This window comes from Anabrus simplex, chromosome 4, assembly GCF_040414725.1.
Source record: "Anabrus simplex isolate iqAnaSimp1 chromosome 4, ASM4041472v1, whole genome shotgun sequence".
Classification (NCBI taxonomy): Eukaryota; Metazoa; Arthropoda; class Insecta; order Orthoptera; family Tettigoniidae; genus Anabrus; species Anabrus simplex.
The window spans coordinates 150,851,432-150,872,741 of NC_090268.1; positions in this window are offsets into that span (position 1 = coordinate 150,851,432).

The window sequence follows — 21,310 nt, forward strand, 5'->3', positions numbered from 1 at the left end:
GTAAAAATTAAGTATAACTCCCAAGGTTTTTGACGCTGACCACGGTTCGGCTCATAATCTGCAGGTCAGGCCTGAAAGCAGTCTCATCGTGGAAGGTTAGGTGACAAATTCGGCCAAGTCGCGCATCCAAACCCTGCATGTAAGTTTGCAGACGAGGAATAACTCTAGTCGGAGGTGTTCACAGCAGTGAAAAAGAGGTTGTGTTATGCATTTGTTGTTTGAAATGGGTCTCTCTGCGGAGGAAAAAAATATTCCGAGTTGAATATTGTTTTAATTCATACAGAAGTGGCCAAGAAGGAGGTCAGGTTTGAAGAAACAATTCCGAGAGAAATTCAGTAAGACGCCACGAAGTGATGCAGTGAAGTGTTGACTCATATGAAATTTCTCCGTTCAGGTTTTGTACTACGTCAAAAGGAGGGGAATTCTGGGCGACCAGTCAATATTTCAAAAAAACGACAATCAAACACGCTATAGGGACATAGTGATGAGGCCATTTCTGCATAACATGAGAAATTTGTGTCGTGTGGAACGGGTCAAAAATGGAAATTGTGAAATATATGTTTTTCATATGTATGACCGTATATGTATATTGAGTACACGTTTCAAGTTCATGACTCATCTAGAAGTATCTTTTATAATAATTCCAATCTGATACATATAGCCGCGCCACATTTTATGCCATTCACTAACTTTACTTAACTTCTATTCACTGATCATAAGAATATTTTTATCTATGGAAAATCTCCACAAATGGGTTCTCTTTGGAACATAACGTGTAGTTTTGACACTAGGTAGCAGTGTGCTTTGTTTAGGAAACTTCCATGCTGGAGATGTGTTGATATTTAGGTGAGGTTTTGGTGAACTGTGATCTGTGTACTGCTCTTGTGAAGCAATTGTTAATCATTCCCAGAATCAAATCCTGTTTTAAGAAACAGAAAGTCAAGGACAATGTTCATACCAGGAACATAATTCAGCCATCAGAACTCTCAGCACAAGAACACAATCTATCAGCTTCATGAACACAACCTATCAAATTAATTTACGAAACTACGCTCCAATTTTCGTGGTCTAGTTCAAGTTGAAAGTGAAACATTTTCTACCTCTTGATATAGACTGGTTGATCTTAAACTCTTTTCAGAAGCTATTGGTGTTTCATATTTGTGTGTGAAATGTAAAAGTTTAATGTGTCTATGTGTTGTAGAAGAGAAAAGAGTAAGTTTATCCAGTGAAGTGACAGTCTTTTTTCTTTGAACTGTGCAGTAATAGTTCATAGTTTGAAACATCTTTAAAGATATCTTCCGGTATTTATGACTGTAATTACGTAGGGAAGCTTGTATTATATGTTTGGTCTATTGAATCTGCCACCACCCATTGCAAGATTTGGTCGAATAACATATTTTGAAAGATGTGGCCAACAAAAGTATGGCAATGACTGTGAAGCAGTTTGTAAAAGACAGAGAAATTGAAGTTCAGGCGTTAGAGGATGAGACTGAGGTTCCAACAGATCTCTGTGTTTCAGTCAATGAGAGGGCACACTTCTCTCTATGGAGTGTTGCATCATCAGCAATGATTCAGGGAAAGTTAATGTTGAAAAATGTCTAAATATTGTCATGAGTGTTCTGTTAGGAAAAAACTAGAAAATAATGAATCAGAGAATACCTGTTTGTTACAAAAATTACAGTGGATGAAGTGGTGGTATGGAGGCACACTTATTAACTAGGTGATGTTGGTTCTAAATCTTTTAAATCTGTAGTTGACAGTAAACTATATGACTGTGAGGTGACCAATTTAGAATGTGTGGGTCATGTCCTGAAACGTCATTTACTGAAGCAAAGTAAAAGCAAACAATTAGAAGATGTTAACCTCTCGGTGGGAGGGGGGGATTTACTTTTCAGGTTTATTACGGAAAGGCAGTTAGAAAAACAACTGCAGTGTTGATACTATGAAAAATGTGGTTTGGGCAACCTTTTTTCATAAAAAATTCAGTGCGCAATATGTGTCTTAAAGAAGGCTGCTGCAAGTACAACAGAGATAGCCAGATCTACAAACACAATAATTCACTTCCAAAGGCTGTGATACTAGCCACCAAGCACATATTTAGGTCTATTTCTGATCTAGAGACGGTGAAGCGTCATGTACATGGCAAAACGCAGAACAATAACGAGAGTTTTAATAATTTTGTTTGGTTTAGATGCCCAAAAACAGAATCTTGTGGTCTGAAGGTGTTGAATTTAGCAGTGCATAATGATGTTTTCTATTTTAATGAAAGAAACAGTGGTAGAACTGAAGTCCTGAAGAGGGCTGGAATTGATCATAGTGTTTTCACTACGCATTTCCTCCAAGAAATTGACCAGTGAAGAATTTAAAAGGCTGAAGAAAGCAAAGCAAAGCAAAGTCACCTCTGTACAGGCCCTTGGAGTGGAAGTAAAGGCTTCCACCATTGTTAACCTCGGTAAATGATGGGGTAGAGTGGTTAGCTGTACGGCCGGTCACCTTTTCACTCAGGAATTAAACTGGTACTCATTTTTGGTGTAGGCTAAATGAACCGCAGGACCGTATGCACCTCCGGAACTCAACCTGAAGAGCAGGGTAAAATGGAGAAAAAAATCCAGAAGGAGAGCAAAATAAAATGAATAAGAAGACTCGGGTTATCACTGTGGTGGGTTTTGAGAGGCAAAATACCTCAAATATGAGCAGCAGAATCTTACCAACGTTTAAATTGTGTTTTATCAACTTTAATACCGAATAGATACACTTTTCTCAAAAATGCCAAGTACTAAAGCACTGAAATTTTCAGTGATTGTTTATTGAGTGTTCTTACACATATTTATGAAGACTTATGTTTCTATTTAATCACCTGTACAATTTGTATGCCTCTACATTGACATTTTTACTATTGCTTACAGCACCCTAAGTACAAATTGCCATAAACATTATTTATCATTGTAGTTCCTTAATTCATCATAAAGTTAGAGATAATGACATGTATTTACACTTGTGAAACAACCAGCCCAATATATTTTGCAGTTATGCTGTTAAGTGTACCTAAACAAGAGGATGTATCAACTTTTCTTTAACTGAGGGTACTGGTTCCATTTATACAACCAAGATGGTTATTGTCTGTAACGTAATAGGCCAAACGTTTTTGAACAACTCTGAAAAGTTTCAGCTCTTTATGTCTTATACTGTGAACTCAGTGAACTTTTATAGCCTGCAATGCATTTTTGGTTATATCTTCAATTATACACAACACATTACACTACAAACCACCACAGGAACACTCAATCGTAAATACATCCCTCCACATAGTATTGAAGTCAGGAAAGGCATCCAACAATAAAACGGAACTTAATAGGAAGTACTTGGTACGTAAAGGCGAAGAGGGAGAAGAAGAAGACTGCTCATTAATTTCAGATAAAATTAACGCCTCTCTGGGCTTGAATGTCATCGACCAATTTGTCGAGTTACAGTCAGCAACAAAACGACTCTTTTGAATGTTGAGGTTAATTAATTAACAATTGGGACTGCTCCTAAATTTGAATAGGTTCAGGGAAACGTCGTCAGAAATTTTCACTCAGTGAGTTTTAAGTTGTATTTAATTCTTGGAAGATGGCCTCATTATCTGGTTGAGGATACGTCTTACTTAAATGAAGGCATTTACCAACCACCATTTACAGTAATTAGATTCAACATATTTTTAAATACAATTGAATAGGTCTCCTCTCAAATGCATTTTGCTGACTTTTGATTTTCCTCAAAATATTTGGCTCATAGACTTAGTGTCCCGAAAACTCTGGTTGAACGTTAAATACAATGTTCTCCATGAGTAAAGGATTAAGGGAAGAAATATTCAGGTGCCTCAATATTCCAATATATATTCCTTTACTGGCGGGGGCGGTATATTTCACCTCTGCCTATCGTTAGAGGTGACTGAATGGAGGCGGCGACTCTCAACTCGAGAGCGTAGGTTGTCGACCACGGCCCTCTAGCTGAGTCTGGCATTAATTCCGTTTCCTTGTGTCAAGCTCCTCTTTTTCATATTTTATATCCGACCTACCTTAGTAATTTCCTGTTCTCTCCCAACCCCGAAGGTATTAAATTTGCGAGACCTAGGGAGCCTTTCATTTCCTGGACCCTCGTGACCTTTCCCTTTCTTTCGCCGATACCTTGATTCTTTAAAGTGTCGGACTTCTTTAATTTTCCTCCTGAAAAGTGGTAAGGTAAGATGGATGCCCAGTTTTTAGTTCCTTTTTACACAAAAATCACCACCACCAGCTCATCGGTATATAGACAGAGATACGATCTCGTGGCAATATTATACATTTTTTTCTGATGTAAACAAATATTAGGTGCACATTTTTAATATCGTGAAATATTCTTAAGTTTATATGGCACAGGGGAACGGGCGGGGGGAAATATCCACCTTTTCCCCAATGTACTTGACAATTTCATCTTATTGTAACTAGAGATTTCCACCCTCTATTTTGTGCGTTTAAATGGGTTTTGTTATTTGGTCAATGTGCCACGATGAAACAAATATTCCTTTCAGAATCAAAATTGACATAAAATAGCCTTCCCCTCTCCCACTTGGTACACAAAGTAACTCACATTTTTATAATGGAATTCAGTTTTTCTTTTTCTTGCAACCTACTCACAGATACACAGATAGGTTTTACGGTGAAGATGGGACAGGAATGGGCTGAGTGGGAAGGAAGCGACTGTAGCTTTAACTAAGGCAATTGTCTGGTGTGAAAATGGGAAACCACGGAGAACCCTATTCAGGGCTGTCGACAGTGGGTTTCGAACCTAATTCAAGCTGATAGCTATGTGAAATCAAATCGAACAACCACTTGCTCGGCGGTATTCAGTTATTTCAAGTATTGGCCTAACTCAGTACGTGTAGAACATCCGATATCGTTTGTTGCAAAGTTGGTAAATGTGAGAATGATTGGTTGATCAACATTGGAGAGCTTTTCTAAAATTTCGTATGGCTATTCTTAGCCCGGTGCAACCCTTGTAAGGCAGATCCCCAACGAGGGTGGGGAATTGGCTGTTTATTATAGTGGAGGACAGTGTTCTGTGTGGTGTGTAATTTGCAGGAAACTTAGGGAGCCATGGGAAATAACCACTGAAGGTTAAAATATCCGAGCCAGACGGAAATCGAACGCGGGTCCTTCTGAAGCAAAGACGACTACGGTGTACATTCAGCCAAGAAGCCGGGCAGTAGGGAGTTAGTGTCTATCTGTAGCTTTCCATTGACATTATTCCCCGGGGCAAATTGTTGTATATGGAAGGCATTCGTTGTTTAGTACATTAATTATCATTGTTTATGAATATCAGAGTATATTGCATAACACAATAGAAAGTTGAAATGTAAAATAATTCCTTCACTTATATTTATGTGTAGTGAAAATTTTAACCCCCCAACCCCTCGATGTTACGGATTCTGGCTTGTTACTGTGAACGTTTTTAAAATGCAAATAATTTCGAATTCACCGAGGAAAACTGTTAAGCTCGCATGGTTTAAATATATCTGTTGCATTTTATTAAACATTTCAAATAAACATATTATTAAGGACCTTCATTTGTCATGAAGAATGCTGCCCAGCCAGTGAGGATGTGTTAATGTGCTCTGGATGTGAACGGCCCACCCTTGGTGAATATCACATTTATGACCCTTCCCTGGATTTATTATGTTCTCCAGTTCCTTTCAGATCTTTGAGAAACCTGTGTTGTTACTACAAGTTCCAGGTTTCTTCTTAGAGAGTGGATGTAGCCTTCCTTTTAATTAATAAATTTATCGGTTGGGATACAGCAACTCATTATTAAGCCTGACGTAATGAGTTATGAACCACGCCGGGAAGTTAACCGAAACTTTTCAGAACGTGCTCCCAAACAAATGACTACCACAGCTTAACATTATTTTCTTTCTAATTGTTACAGAGTGGTTTCGAGATGGGTCTAGGGGCCTGAGTTCCATGGAGAATACAATGAAACCTCTATTTATCACCCTTCTGTTATGTTGATAAATTAAACGGGTAATATTTACTTCCAAAAGGGATCGTGCCATTCAACTTATACAGTAGGGCTTTTCTGAATCTTCCCTCTTGTCCTTTTAACGACCTGCAGCGCACGTGCAGAATAACAATGAGGATGAAGAGAACACATAGCAATAGAAATTCAGTGCGTGAGGTAAGACTACCGCCAGGGCGTACATTTCCTGTCATGCTATGGGTGCACACCACGTTATTTGACAAGAGGAATTCATGAATGGTTTGGTCGGTGCTCATATATCCTCTCCACTCCTGCACCTGCAGGGCAACGCACTGATGTGCATTTTAATGCATAGGAGTGTCATTTCTAGCAACTGCCGCACGTGGTTGGTGAGAGGTAGCGTTGTCCTGTGGAGGGACATATCTATCCGCCAGGGAACAATCGACTATCGAAGTTGTAAGAAAGAAATAACATTGCCATTGCTTCTATTTAGGGATCTGATACATCGTGATCAACAGTTCATACCAGTTCATAATAATTGTATGAAGTTTGCTTAGTAAACAGTGTAGCTGTTAATTGACATTAATGGACACATTTCTGTGTGTATCTAATTCTGTCTTGGATTAGGAAGACGACAGTGCTTGTGAGTTAGTTACCATTCCGGAATTCGTGATTTTGCAATAATAATAATAATAATAATAATAATAATAATAATAATAATAATTACAGACAAGGTTAAACATTTTAAAGTAAGGCACTACAGTAGAGTGGTGGAACCATAATATTTTACGTAAGTGTACGTCTACTTTCGAACGATACTTCAGATAAACTGGAGGTAATATAAAAAAGAATCACGAGAAAAATCGTATGTCCAATGTAAACAAGAGCAAAATGGAAACTAAGAAGTAATCAGGAAATACCAGAGCGTCCGTGGCTCAGGTGGTAGCGCGCTGGCCTCTCACCACTGGATTCCGTGGTTTAAATCCCGGTCAGAGCATGTGAGTGCACTGGACAAAGCGGAGATTTTTCTCCGTGTCATCTTACATTCCAGCAGCACTCTCTAATAACATTTTATATGTCAGTCATTCATTAATCATTGCCCGAGAGGAGTAAGACAGGCTTCGGCAGCCGGCACAATTGCTACCGTCGCCGCTAGATAGGGGCTTCATTCGTTCCATTCCTGACCCAGTCATATGCCTGTAAACAGGCTATGGATTTCATTTTCAAAGAAATACCGAATAAAGAAAATATAACAGAAACAATAAGAACACAGAAATTGCTGTTTTTGGACATATATATATAGAATGGATTATAAGAAAATGATCTTTAAGAATAGACGGACACAAAGCAAGAGTGGAAATGAACCTCGACCCAAAGTGGTAGACTCCTTTCGGTGCCACCGTACGCATTTGCAGCCCATTATAACCACATAATCTTCGGTGGTCCAGTCTGAAGATCCAGCTAGGCTGCGCCGACATTCGTACCTCCTGCCTTAAGCCTAGAAGACAACCAATAAAACCCTACGCCTGAAGCAAGTCAAAATGTTTGTGTGATCGTATGTTAACATCGTAATTGTAGCCACGTGACCTGCATGTATAGATCAGAAATAGGATATCGGTTTCTAGATCCAACGATTACAGGTTCAAACCCGGAAGATAGAGTAAGTTTTAAAAAAGTGAAAAAGCATTCTATAGGCCTACTCCATGTTGTATTATGTTAGATCTTGGATTATACATTTAATGTTTACTCCATAAAATTATTTAAAACTCCTCAATACTTCACCCAAAACGTGTTCTGGATTTTCTGTCATTCCGTAATTGAAAACGGAACGTGTCAAAATTGACACGCAGGCTGCCTAAATGGCGTTATATCAAATGCTTCGTACATGGCAGCTCAGACCATACAGTTATTATTTTTCTTTTTCCTCTTCCTTTTCCTTTTCCTGATTCTTTTTCTTTTTCTTTTCCTTATTTTCTTATTCTTACTATCATTAATTTATTCAATATATGTTATTATTGTTTCAGCTCCTTACCGTCATGGACTTTGCTTCAGTCGGTCCCTGGTTCAATTTCTGGTTGGGTTGGGAATTTTAACGTGTATGATTAATTCGTATGACCCAAGGAATGGGAGTCTATGTTCGTCTCAATACAAATCTCCATCCGCATACAGTCGAGCTCCATGGCTAAATGTTCTGCGTGCGGGCCTTTGTTCCAAGGGGTCCCAAGTTCCATTCCCGACCTGGTCGGTTATTTTAACCTCTGTTGGTTAATTCCGATGGCCTGAGGGCAGGATGCGTGTGCCGTCCTCAGCATCCCAATTAATCATAGAGGGGTCCCCATTCTCTTAGACGCGCAGGTCGCCTATTAGGTGTCAAGTGGTTATTTATGTAAGACGAAGTACAACTCCTCAACCACCCTCTATAAACACTAATCGGAAGGGCAAAAAGGGATGGATCCAACACTTTGAAAAAGAAGGTATCGGCCAAAGAAATAAATAATATGAACGTAGGTAGGATTTAGGATGTCATTTGTTTTTCAGCCATGATGGTTATTTTCTTAGTGTTTATGAGTATAATTAGGTTTATTCCTGTGTGACTATAGCGTAACATAGTATTCTTATTAGTTTTCCTTTCATTTCACTGAGGTAAAAACCATACACGTTTATTTTAGATAGGGAAAAATAGCTCGCGTAACAATTAAGTAAACAACGTAATAGATTTACTATTTCTTCTCACACAACAATGCACAACAGAATTATAGGAGTTACTGAACTAAAAACTTGGACAACAAATTATGTTCTGTTACTAATTATATGTGATATCCATGATTAATGAATAATTAAAGTTTGAAAAAATAAATATTTGGGAATAATCAAATGGGATTTTATACATTTCACATTGTTGTTAAAACAGTAATATTTCTGTTAAAAATAAATTTCAGTAATTTCGAAGTGTTTCAGTAATAACAGTTTCGGAAACCTATTGTCAAATGATGGAAAGTTACTCAGTGATTGTATTTTATTTTATTTTATTTTTATATTTTATATTCATTATTATAATGAAAATTTACCGTAGTTAAATAATAGACAAATGTTAAGGAGAAATGACTGCAGCAATTCAAATTGGAATGTTCTAAGGTATTGAAAAGTTAGTAACCCATGGAGTAAAATTATAATTTTTTATTATACAAGAATTGGTGACATTTAGTGTCAGTCAAATAATTTAACTGGTGCTTATTAAGCCAATGTAATGCACTTGAGATCACTGATGATCATAATATTAATTATTGCATTCTCAAGTATAAGATGAATTAATAAGGTGACAGTAAATTAATTAATTACATATCAAAGTTCATCATACTTTAATTAATTAATTAATTTCATAAAAGAGTTTTTGAAACATTTAACAATGTTTGTAAAAGCTTGCAGATTCGCACTTAAACAAATATTTGACACATCTTAGAAGTGAAGCTTCCACGGTGTGAAGAATTATTTAACCCTACACTGCGCAGTGGGTCTCACGAGACCCATACTACTTTTTGCATCCCTGATTAACTGAATAACCGTTCTTTCACATAAGGATGGTTTTCCTTGTGACGCCTGGATTATGCAGACATTTTAGTTCATAAATCATCCACCATAGACCAACAAAGGGATCACCTACAAAGAAATTTTAAAGAGTTTCCATGACAACAGCCATTACTCCAAATACCTGTGTTTCTCTTGTTGATAGGAAGTGCATAGAGTGACAAATTTCAGTTGTAAAAATAATTTCTGTGTTATTGGGGGCTTTTAGGATAATATACACATGGTGTTTTGTGGAATTATGTTTCTTTACAAAAGAAAATTTAGTGAAAACTGTTTGTTCCTTGTGAGACCCACTGCGCAGTCATGAATATTTTTATGGAGACCAAGTTTGAGGTTGTATAATTTCGTTATTATTGACTGGTTTTGTTCAGGGACCGAAATGAAGTGTTTTTAAATTGCTTGACAGTCTTTCAAAGTGTATTTATGCCTAATAATATTTTTATTGTATTAAAATATCATATAATGATAAACTAACTGATAAAAGATTGTTTACTGCACTGGAAGAAATTCTTGCAGTACCTGAAAGTAGTGAAGATGGACTGGATGATTCAGATGATAGTGATGAAGAGTTCAGGATGGAAAATATACCCTTTTCTGAGGACATAACCCCTAAGGCTTTCTCCAGACAACCACCAATTGTCCCTGAGCCTAACCAATCAACAATTGGTACCGAACAACAACCACCTATTGAGCCTTATTCCACTCAGCTACAAACATCTGTCAGTGTAGAGTCTGTCTCAGATGGTGCAAAACAGAGGGGTCCTAAGCATAGGCCTATTCCTACCTTAGTAAATCAAACAGACAAAGTGACATATTGAAATGTCATATGGAATAGAGGATATATGCAATGGGCCGACGATCTCAAATTTTCTGGCAAAACAGTGCTACCAGATGAAATATGGGAGCTGGATCTGTTAGTCGTTAATGCTTGGCTTTTGTCTAAGAGATGCCTAATTGAAAAAGGGATACAGCCTATTATGACACTTGCTGAATTCTGTGCTGATCTTGGTGTATTACTCTGCAAGTTTGGAAAACCCTACTCTGCAAGTTTGGAAAACCCATTACTCCCTTGCGGGGAAGGCCTAGATCTGAATTTGAAGTGCAGCTACAACTAAAGGAGAGGAAAGGCTTTACTACACCAGCACAAGATGTTCGGAGTGATTAACTTTCTCATTTTCCAGTATTTACCGAGAATCAACAGCGCTGTAAATTGCCTGGTTGTAGTGCTAAAACACATTCTAAGTGCATAAAGTGTGCAGTATATTTGTGCCTACACAATAAGAAAAACTATTTTTACAGTTATAACACTAATTGAAATTGAGTAGACACGATACTTCCCATTAAAAGGAAAATATAACATTTATTTTCAAACTGATCCTTGCTGCAGATTATTTTACTTTTTCTAAAATGCTATTTGTTCGGGGCATCGACCCATGTGGATCTTTTGCCCGTACTGGCACCATATTGTATGAACCTACATGTAATTGGAATGGCAGTAATGTGTGAGTAAAAGAAAATTAAGGACGTCACATATACCCAGTCCCCAGGCCAGGGATATTAATCATTGCAATTAAAAGCCCCTGACCCGGCCGGGAATTGAACCCGGGGCCACCGGGTGACAGGCGGACGCGTTACCCCCTACACCATGGGGCCGGACGTTTAACAACCTACTATCTGTGTGATAATTAGGCTTATAAAAGGAAATCAAACATATGTGCTAAATTTACCTGATTGTAAAGTTTACCTGATTGTACAATGCATTATTCATATTATTTTTTTTATTTTTCAAACAATGTGTTTTGTACATAGGCTACTGTATATTTGTGCCCTTTAGTTTCTCGTGCTTCTTACTTTGCAAGGTTAATTTTTTAATTACATCTTTAAAAAGATCTCTGCAATAAAGTATTTATGTGTTCTAAGAGTTCTCAAACATTATTTTACCCTCAATGCGCAGTGTTCCCCCTTAGACCCAAACCCCTTTTTAAGCCATAATATTCACATTTTGTAAATTTAATTTTTTTTACTATTTTTCCACAAATTACTACATTATAAGTATTAACATATATTTTTTTCATCAAAATTTGAAAAATTGCGCGGTGAAGGGTTAATTTATTTTCCGGGTTGAACCGTGTTGTACTTGTACGCATATCACGTACAGTTTGCCGACGTTTCGAATACATTGCAGTATTCATTGTCAAGGCGACTGAAATACCCCTACTCGATCCGAGGTAATCAGTCTCCCAGGCAGAGTTACACTACTAGAGTGGCCTTGATCTTGGCCTTTTATATCCTAGCCTATCTGGCTGGCGTAAGCCCTGGCTGTCTCGCGAGGCTTCTGGAAAGTTTATGTCACAGCCAGGTAGTGGGGGCTTGCCCGCGCTGTTATGTAATGGGGTTGCGGCCCGTGTGTTTATGTTGTGGTCTGTATGTCTTAAACTATGAATGATGGGCATCCAAGAATTACTGATTTTGTATCCTTCTTCTAAATTTATGTTATGCGGATGTTTCTTGATTTCGATAGCCTCGCGGATTTTTCTTTCCAGATTCCAAGGGATAGCTGCTAGGATCTTGGTCTTGTCAAATGATATTCCGTGCCTAGTTTCGTAGGAATGCTTGGCTACTGCTGAAATATCTGTGTTTTGGTTCTTGGTGTGACGGATATGTTCTTTTAGGCGGGTGGACATCAGACGTTTTGTCTCACCTACGGGAGTCCTTTACGTAGGTTTCAGTGTTTCCTGTATGCGGCTGAAGTAGTCCAGCTAGGTAGCGGGCGATCTCGTGCGTGGGAGAGCCTATAGCGCTCACGATAGGTCGCAGAGGTATGCCTTCTTTGTGGATTTTAGGCAGGCCATACAATTTTGGAGGTATCGGGTCCGAGGATATCAGTTTCTTCTGTATTTCGGCTGGGATACTGGAATTTTTTACTAGTGTGTGGAGTTTGTTCTTAATGCGGTTGGTAGGGTTCCTAATTTTCCTGTATGTAGAATCGGTGAGTAATTGTTCTATTTTCCGAGTGTAGTCTGTGCGTGTCATTATCACCGTAGCGTTGCCTTTATCTGCGGGTAGGATAATTGTTTCCGTGTCTTGACGTAGTGTTTTTAGGGCATGAATTTCTTCTTTAGTCAAATTGGATGGCGGCGGCTTTGCGGATCTCAGTAGACATGATACATCCTGTCTGATCTCCTCTGCAGATTCGGTAGGAAGGTGCCGGATTGCAATTTCTACTTTGCTAATTATTTCTTCTACCGGTATACTATTCGGAGCTACTGCGTAGTTGAGTCCTTTTCTCAAGACCGAGGTAGTGGGTTCACTGAGTGGCTTATCTGTGAGGTTTACTATTACATTCTTCTTCAGTGGAGCAGGTGGTTTCGGTTTCTGTTTTTGTAAGAGGCGGTTGAATTTCTTGTTTTGCTTGGCAGTGGCTAGTTCCAGTGTACGCTGGGATTGTGTGTTGCTAATGCTGTCTAACGTGGTCCAATCATTGAGCGACAGAGTGCTGGCAAGTTGCAGGTGGAGATGAAATAATTTATTGTTGAGGTAGTCCAGAGTCTGTCTTGTGTCACTGATCCGTTCTCTGAGGAGTTTTATGCTGGTTTCGTGAAGAATACGGTCAGTCCGTCGGTTCTTGGTGTGATATTTCAGTCTCACACATGCTGGTATAATGCTGTTGTCCCTGCAGCGTTTCAGAAAGGCGAGTCGAGCCAGGTAGTTACTCATTTTCTTCCGAAGGTTGTCGAACTGCCTAGTAGTAATTTAAATTTAAATAATTCTTCACACCGTGGAAGCTTCACTTCTAAGATACGAAACCTTTACGGGGAGGATATTCTCAAAGCTACTAGGCAGTTCGACAACCTTCGGAAGAAAATGAGTAACTACCTGGCTCGACTCGCCTTTCTGAAACGCTGCAGGGACAACAGCATTATACCAGCATGTGTGAGACTGAAATATCACACCAAGAACCGACGGACTGACCGTATTCTTCACGAAACCAGCATAAAACTCCTCAGAGAACGGATCAGTGACACAAGACAGACTCTGGACTACCTCAACAATAAATTATTTCATCTCCACCTGCAACTTGCCAGCACTCTGTCGCTCAATGATTGGACCACGTTAGACAGCATTAGCAACACACAATCCCAGCGTACACTGGAACTAGCCACTGCCAAGCAAAACAAGAAATTCAACCGCCTCTTACAAAAACAGAAACCGAAACCACCTGCTCCACTGAAGAAGAATGTAATAGTAAACCTCACAGATAAGCCACTCAGTGAACCCACTACCTCGGTCTTGAGAAAAGGACTCAACTACGCAGTAGCTCCGAATAGTATACCGGTAGAAGAAATAATTAGCAAAGTAGAAATTGCAATCCGGCACCTTCCTACCGAATCTGCAGAGGAGATCAGACAGGATGTATCATGTCTACTGAGATCCGCAAAGCCGCCGCCATCCAATTTGACTAAAGAAGAAATTCATGCCCTAAAAACACTACGTCAAGATACGGAAACAATTATCCTACCCGCAGATAAAGGCAACGCTACGGTGATAATGACACGCACAGACTACACTCGGAAAATAGAACAATTACTCACCGATTCTACATACAGGAAAATTAGGAACCCTACCAACCGCATTAAGAACAAACTCCACACACTAGTAAAAAAATTCCAGTATCCCAGCCGAAATACAGAAGAAACTGATATCCTCGGACCCGATACCTCCAAAATTGTATGGCCTGCCTAAAATCCACAAAGAAGGCATACCTCTGCGACCTATCGTGAGCGCTATAGGCTCTCCCACGCACGAGATCGCCCGCTACCTAGCTGGACTACTTCAGCCGCATACAGGAAACACTGAAACCTACGTAAAGGACTCCCGTAGGTGAGACAAAACGTCTGATGTCCACCCGCCTAAAAGAACATATCCGTCACACCAAGAACCAAAACACAGATATTCAGCAGTAGCCAAGCATTCCTACGAAACTAGGCACGGAATATCATTTGACAAGACCAAGATCCTAGCAGCTATCCCTTGGAATCTGGAAAGAAAAATCCGCGAGGCTATCGAAATCAAGAAACATCCGCATAACATAAATTTAGAAGAAGGATACAAAATCAGTAATTCTTGGATGCCCATCATTCATAGTTTAAGACATACAGACCACAACATAAACACACGGGCCGCAACCCCATTACATAACAGCGCGGGCAAGCCCCCACTACCTGGCTGTGACATAAACTTTCCAGAAGCCTCGCGAGACAGCCAGGGCTTACGCCAGCCAGATAGGCTAGGATATAAAAGGCCAAGATCAAGGCCACTCTAGTAGTGTAACTCTGCCTGGGAGACTGATTACCTCGGATCGAGTAGGGGTATTTCAGTCGCCTTGACAATGAATACTGCAATGTATTCGAAACGTCGGCAAACTGTACGTGATATGCGTACAAGAACAACACGGTTCAACCCGGAAAATAAATTAAATAAATATTTGACACGTTTACAACTTAATTTTATTAATCAGTTCATGACGATAATTAGGTTTACTTTGATTAATAAAGATTTGTTATATTTTAAAGTCAGTCTGAGTCAAGATATTTATTTAGTAGGTAGTATAGATAGCCTGTAGTTAGGCACTCCTTGATATCACCCTGAAGGCGACGAAGAACTGATCACCAATAAGACAGACTCTCCAATAGCGGTAAGTATATTTCTAACAGCAGCCGTGGCAAGAATCAAGTGAAGTTACCGCAGCTCTACCGACTAAAGGGTGCAATATATTAATAAATAAATTTTCTTCTTCTTATCTGATTTATTTATGGAGTCAATGGAGCCACTCAAGTTCATTTTGAATTTGGTCGGGTGTTTAAATCCTCGAGCCTCAGCCTTCCGGGTGGGAAGCAGCAGTTACACCACTGAGCTTATGGAGCGTAATAAATTATTTATTAACAGGTACAAAAAATGTATACACTTGGGCAAGAGACCGATTCAGCTTTTCAACCTTGTATCTCACTAATCTCTGTATCCACATGCTGAGAAGACGTTTGATGCACATGAGAACTCGTTCCTAGGAACTTCCTCACAATGTGGCAGATATTTAGATCTACATAAGTGGATGAATATTGAATGCGGCTAATGAGCTATACAGAATCTTAGGAACGAAACACAACCACATTCCAATATGGAACTATTGGAAGGGTGGCTATAAAGTGACATTTACACGTGCGTTGTATTTCTAATGCTAGTTCCGTGTACTCTGATATTCTTGTTGCCAGATTGGTTTACACGGAATAGATATCTGACATGATGTTTACTGTTTCTAATGTAGTGTTTAATGCTGAATTCAGATCTGAAAACCGTTTTGCTCTATAACGTCCGATTTTGAGATATGAAAAAATATTTTTTTTCGTGGAACAAAATTCATCGATAATATATTATTTTCATTGTTATTTATTTTGTTTTCAGTGACAGTGGATATTATGGTGTCCAGAGGTTGCATAAATTCACCAGATCGTTTTTTACGTGTAACTTTGATACCTGTGTGAAGAAAGCATATGAACCATATTTGAATTCGAAGGTGAGTAGTCGTAAGCTGTTTGACATGTGCATGCAAATTGCGTGGTTGCATAGGGAAGGCGAAGTAGAACAACCATCTGGTATGTGGAGTTCCTATGATATGGCGTGAGTCAAGTATCCAAAACTACAGACTGTTATTTCTGTTAGGCTAACGTAGCGGATTCTCCTACAAAACTCGAGAACATGTAAAGTATTCAGACGTTTCCTCAGTTTCTAGACAAATTCCATACGATCCTGCCAGTTGTCCAATACCAGCAGCACCTACTGGAGACGCAGTTAATGAAGAAAAGCAAGAAGAATGTCCTCTTTCAACTCCTTCCAACGACTCACATTCTCACTACTACCGAACTGGAGAAACTATTAATTTGATAAATATATTTGCGACCCCGTACGGACCTGGCACTAACAATTGGCCAGGCTTACTTACTCGATTCACGTTTAAAATATTTTATATTCTTGGAATGGGTACGAAGATATCACACTTACTGACACGAAGAACTTGTACAGTTCTTTGTAGTGAGTGACACGACTTGTTACTACACGTACGCTGAAGGTCTTATGTCAAGCCTCGGATTGGAACACAGCCCTGAACCACGGCGACTGTTCATTGATTCGTCTAAGACAAGTTTGAAGGCAGTATTGTTACACAACGGAAATAGATGTGCACCAGTACCTGTTGGTTATTCTACTCATCTGAAAAGAGCGTACGAATACATGTCGCGAGTAAAATTGGAATACCTGTGGTGATTTTAAAGGCAGGGTACACCACGTGCTGTTACTTCGTCTGCAAGTGGGAGAGCAGAGATAGAAAGCTGCACTACTTATGGAAGAAATGACCAATCAAAGTTACGATGCAGCCAGGAATTCAAAACATCCTTCGTCCGCCGTTTATTGAGCGTTACAGAGTTAAACGTAAGGAACTTCATCTTATTTGTCCGTATTGAACTGAGATCACAATTAATTAAAGTCTATCAGGTTCCACTTTTTCAATACTAATACAATGTTGTTGGATGATATTTACAACATTATTTATTACAGTATATGTTTCGGTGCTCTATTATGTCACCATCATCAGCTGATTTAGAAATTTTGAAAAAAACTTGGCGATCTAAATATTAAACAAAATATTGTCATACTTAACTCATACATATACATATTTACATACAACAGAATATTTATTGGTTAAATCCTAAACATCTATTATGCTATATTAAATATCCCTAATATGTAACAAGAGAATTCTTGTAAGTCATGAATATAAATTTTTTCTCATCTGGTTGATGAGTTGTCTTCACATTTCTTAATGTCTGTAATTCTATGCTCTCGTACTGTCTAATTAGAATGCGCACTTAAAATTGAGGAATTAAAATTGCATGCAGTCTATTTGATGTTAAAATGTTCATTTCATTTGTATATTAGCTGCTTTTGTTGGATAAAATTCATTATATGTAATATAATTGTTGAAAATTGAGCCGTCTTCTTATATTTATTAAGTACTAAAAGTATGACAATATTTTGTTTAATATTTAGATCGCCAAGTTTTTTTCATATTTTCTAAATCAGCTGATGATGGTGACATAATAGAGCACCGAAACATGTACTGTAATAAATAATGTTGTAAATATCATCCAACAACATTGTATTAGTATTGAAAAGGTGGAACCTGATAGACTTTAATTAATCGTTACAGAGTTATTATGGCACCGCTTCATATAAAGCTGGAGCTCGTGAAGGATTTCACGAAGACACTCATATGCCACTCAGATAATTTTCGAAACCTGTCAAGCAAGTTTCCAGAGTTGATGTGAATGAAGGTACATTCATTGGTCCACAATAAAGAACATCATTGCTAACAGCCACTTCCAAGACTTACTAGGTGGTACGTCCTGTACGTACGTAGCATTCAAGTCAGTCATAGTCAATTTCCTTGAAAAAATTAAATTTGCTGACTATGTCAATGTTAATGAATATTGAATTTTCACGACCACATTGTAATCGAAAGCGACTTTCAACCTATTAGGTCGTGTTACGTACATTTAGTACGTGATGAAGAGATGTTAAGTACAGAACAAAAATGGCCAACCAGACACCAGTGGGATCCGAACCCACAACCTCCCGATTTCGCGTCGGTTGCTCTACCAATTGAGCTATGGTGGCCTAGGCCATCTTTGTTCTGATATTTAAAACATTATTTATTACAGTATATGTTTCGGTGCTCTATTGTTCTGTTGGAAAGGCCACATCGCAGCGATAAGTTGTTACCCTGACTTTCTCTGGTAACATCGACAACTTGAAAGAGACAATGAAGGCACCAGTGGCAACGTCTTCACCGTTGACCTTGTGTGTAATGCGCCGGACATGTGTCACGCCACGGTTCTTCATGTCGTCCATCAACTCGTCGTCAGTGTTCAAAATAAGGTCGCGGTGAAAGATGGCACCGCGAACCAGGTTCAAGGACTTGTGCTCCTCCACTTGGACGGGGATTTAGCCAACGTGGCCGCACGTAAGGGGGGGTCATACACTAGTCATGCCATGTTTAGTTATCACTTGACAAAAATACGACTATTCCCTACATTATTTCAAGTAGGACATTGAAAATCAATATGATGATATATAACAACCTATCCTATTGTTTGATATAGTACAAATGAAAATGTAATATAAAGTAGCCACATTACAATTAATAAATTTTGGTAAAATAATTAACCACATGATATGACAAAAAATGATAACTCTTCAAATATGAGCTTAAAGGTTGTTTTCTTTATTTTGAATTGAAACTGACAGAATATTATAGAGGATGGACTTAGATGAAATAGATGAAATATCTAAGGGCATTCAAATTAATTCGGGAGATTTTAAAAAAATATACAGATAATTTTTACATTTTTATGGCCAGTTTATATCTTAATATTGAGCCAAAATTTTGTCTCAGTTCCATTATTTTAGTTCATCCTCTATAGAATTCGTATTTGACTAACTGTGAAAAGTTTCATTTAGATCAGACCAATGGTTCTTTTCATATTACGTTTCTTGTTCGAAAAAAAATAAGTTTTCTGGAAATCGCATGTAAAGTTGTCACACACAGTTCTGCTCACCGTTCACCTTAGAAGGCTCCACTGCCATATGTTATACCCTCTGTCTGAATGTTCTTGGATTGTTCTTCCAGTTTGAGTCTTTGCCTAGTCCTTCTAGCCTCCAAAGTTGAGTTTGTTACGTTTTTTCAGCTGAATCTACACGTACTTTGTCGAACATGCTCAAAGCTTCCACAGTATTCTTCACAACTTGCATTCCCATTGCCTTCAGTTCTTATAGACTACTGCTAGTTCCATCATTAAAATTGGCCACTGCACCGACACAGATAGGTCTTATGGCGACGATGGGACAGAAAAGGGCTAGGAGTGGGAAGGAAGTGGCCGTGGCCTTTATAAAGCTACAGCCCCAGCATTTGCCTGGTGTGAAAATGGGAAACCACGGAAAACCATGTTCAGGGCTGCCGATAGTTGGGTTCGAACCTACTACCTCCCGAATACTGGATACTGGCCGCACTTAAGCGACTGCAGCTATCGAGCTCGGTGGTCGCCCTTTTTAGTCGTCTCTTACGACACGCAGGGGATGCCATGTGTGTGTATTCGTCTGCATCGCCCTTCCCCAGGGTGTGTGTGTTTGGTCCGTGAGAGGTATTTTATTTTCCTCAAGTCCGCGGGCAAGCCGGTTAGGAACCCCCTATCCGACACCTGGGACGCGCCACGTGGGAGTATCACCTCTCCCCCTCCTACGCCAATGTAGCAGGTTCGTGTATATTCACTTCTAGCCCTGAGTCCCGTGCTTTCTCTTCTAACAAAGCATAGTTTACTTCAAGAGATCTTTCGTTTAGTGCAATCATTGCCACATCATCAGCGTATGCTATCACTTTTACTGATCTGTTCAGGATGGTTCCTCCTGGGTTGATGGGTAGTTGGCGTATTACTATTGATGATGATGATGATGCTTGTTGTTTAAAGGGGCCTAACATCGAAGGTCATCGGCCCCTAATGGAACGAGATGGACGAAATGACATATGATAGTTAAAATTTAAAACGGAGCCACTGATTACAGTTTTAAAAAATGCGATGAAAAATGAGTATGAAATTAAAACAATCAGTGGATCTAATTCGCAATGCTTTATTTTGGAATAAAATAAGAAAAATTACAGGAGATAATGGAATAAGGCATTGCCTGCTAGTACAGATATATATACATACTTTACATTAGACTTGAAAAGAACACATTAAAATACGCAACACAAACTAAAATGAAGTCAATAGGATGAGAGCGTAATTGACACAAAGATACAAGCACAAAGGACATCATTACATACGATAAAACAGACCACTATCCCTCATAAAGCGGATGACGAGGTCTGCTGACTGCACGTCATCACGCAGGATAAGGGAGATGGTATCCGGGAGGTTAAGACTACGGCGAAGATCAACCAGGTCCGTACACTCCGTAAGCATGTGTACCACGGTAAGATGGTCACCGCAGGTACACACCGGAGGAGGTTCTCCTTTCAAAAGATGCGAGTGAGTCACGATACCATGGCCGACCCGAAGACGACATAATATCACGGCTTCCCGCCGCGAAGCCCGAAGGGAAGTCTTCCATACCTTCGTCGTTCCTTTTATCGCTCTCAACTTATTGGGAGGTGGAATGGCCTGCCACTCCATCTCCCAATGGGACATAACATGATGTCGCAGCTGGGAGCGAATATCACTTGCTGGAACCTTGAAAGGCAACGGGGGCAGTGTAACTGCCTCCTTGGCAGCCTGATCTGCTAACTCGTTTCCCTCTATGCCCATGTGGCTTTGGAGCCACAGAAACGTGATTCTGGTGCCGGCATCCCAACACCCGTCCAGCAGGTCCTGGATCCGCTGCACCAGAGGGTGTTGAGGGAAACAGGTATCAATAGACTGAAGCGAACTCAAGGAGTCAGTACACACAAGAAAGCGTCGGCGCTCATTGTATAGTGCGTACCGCAGAGCTCTGCAGATAGCATAGAGCTCTGCCGTGTACACACTACAGGTTTGCGGGAGAGCAAAAAGAAACCGATCATTGTCGACAATGAACGCACAGCCCACCTTCGTATCTGTCCTTGAACCATCCGTGTAGACGACGACTG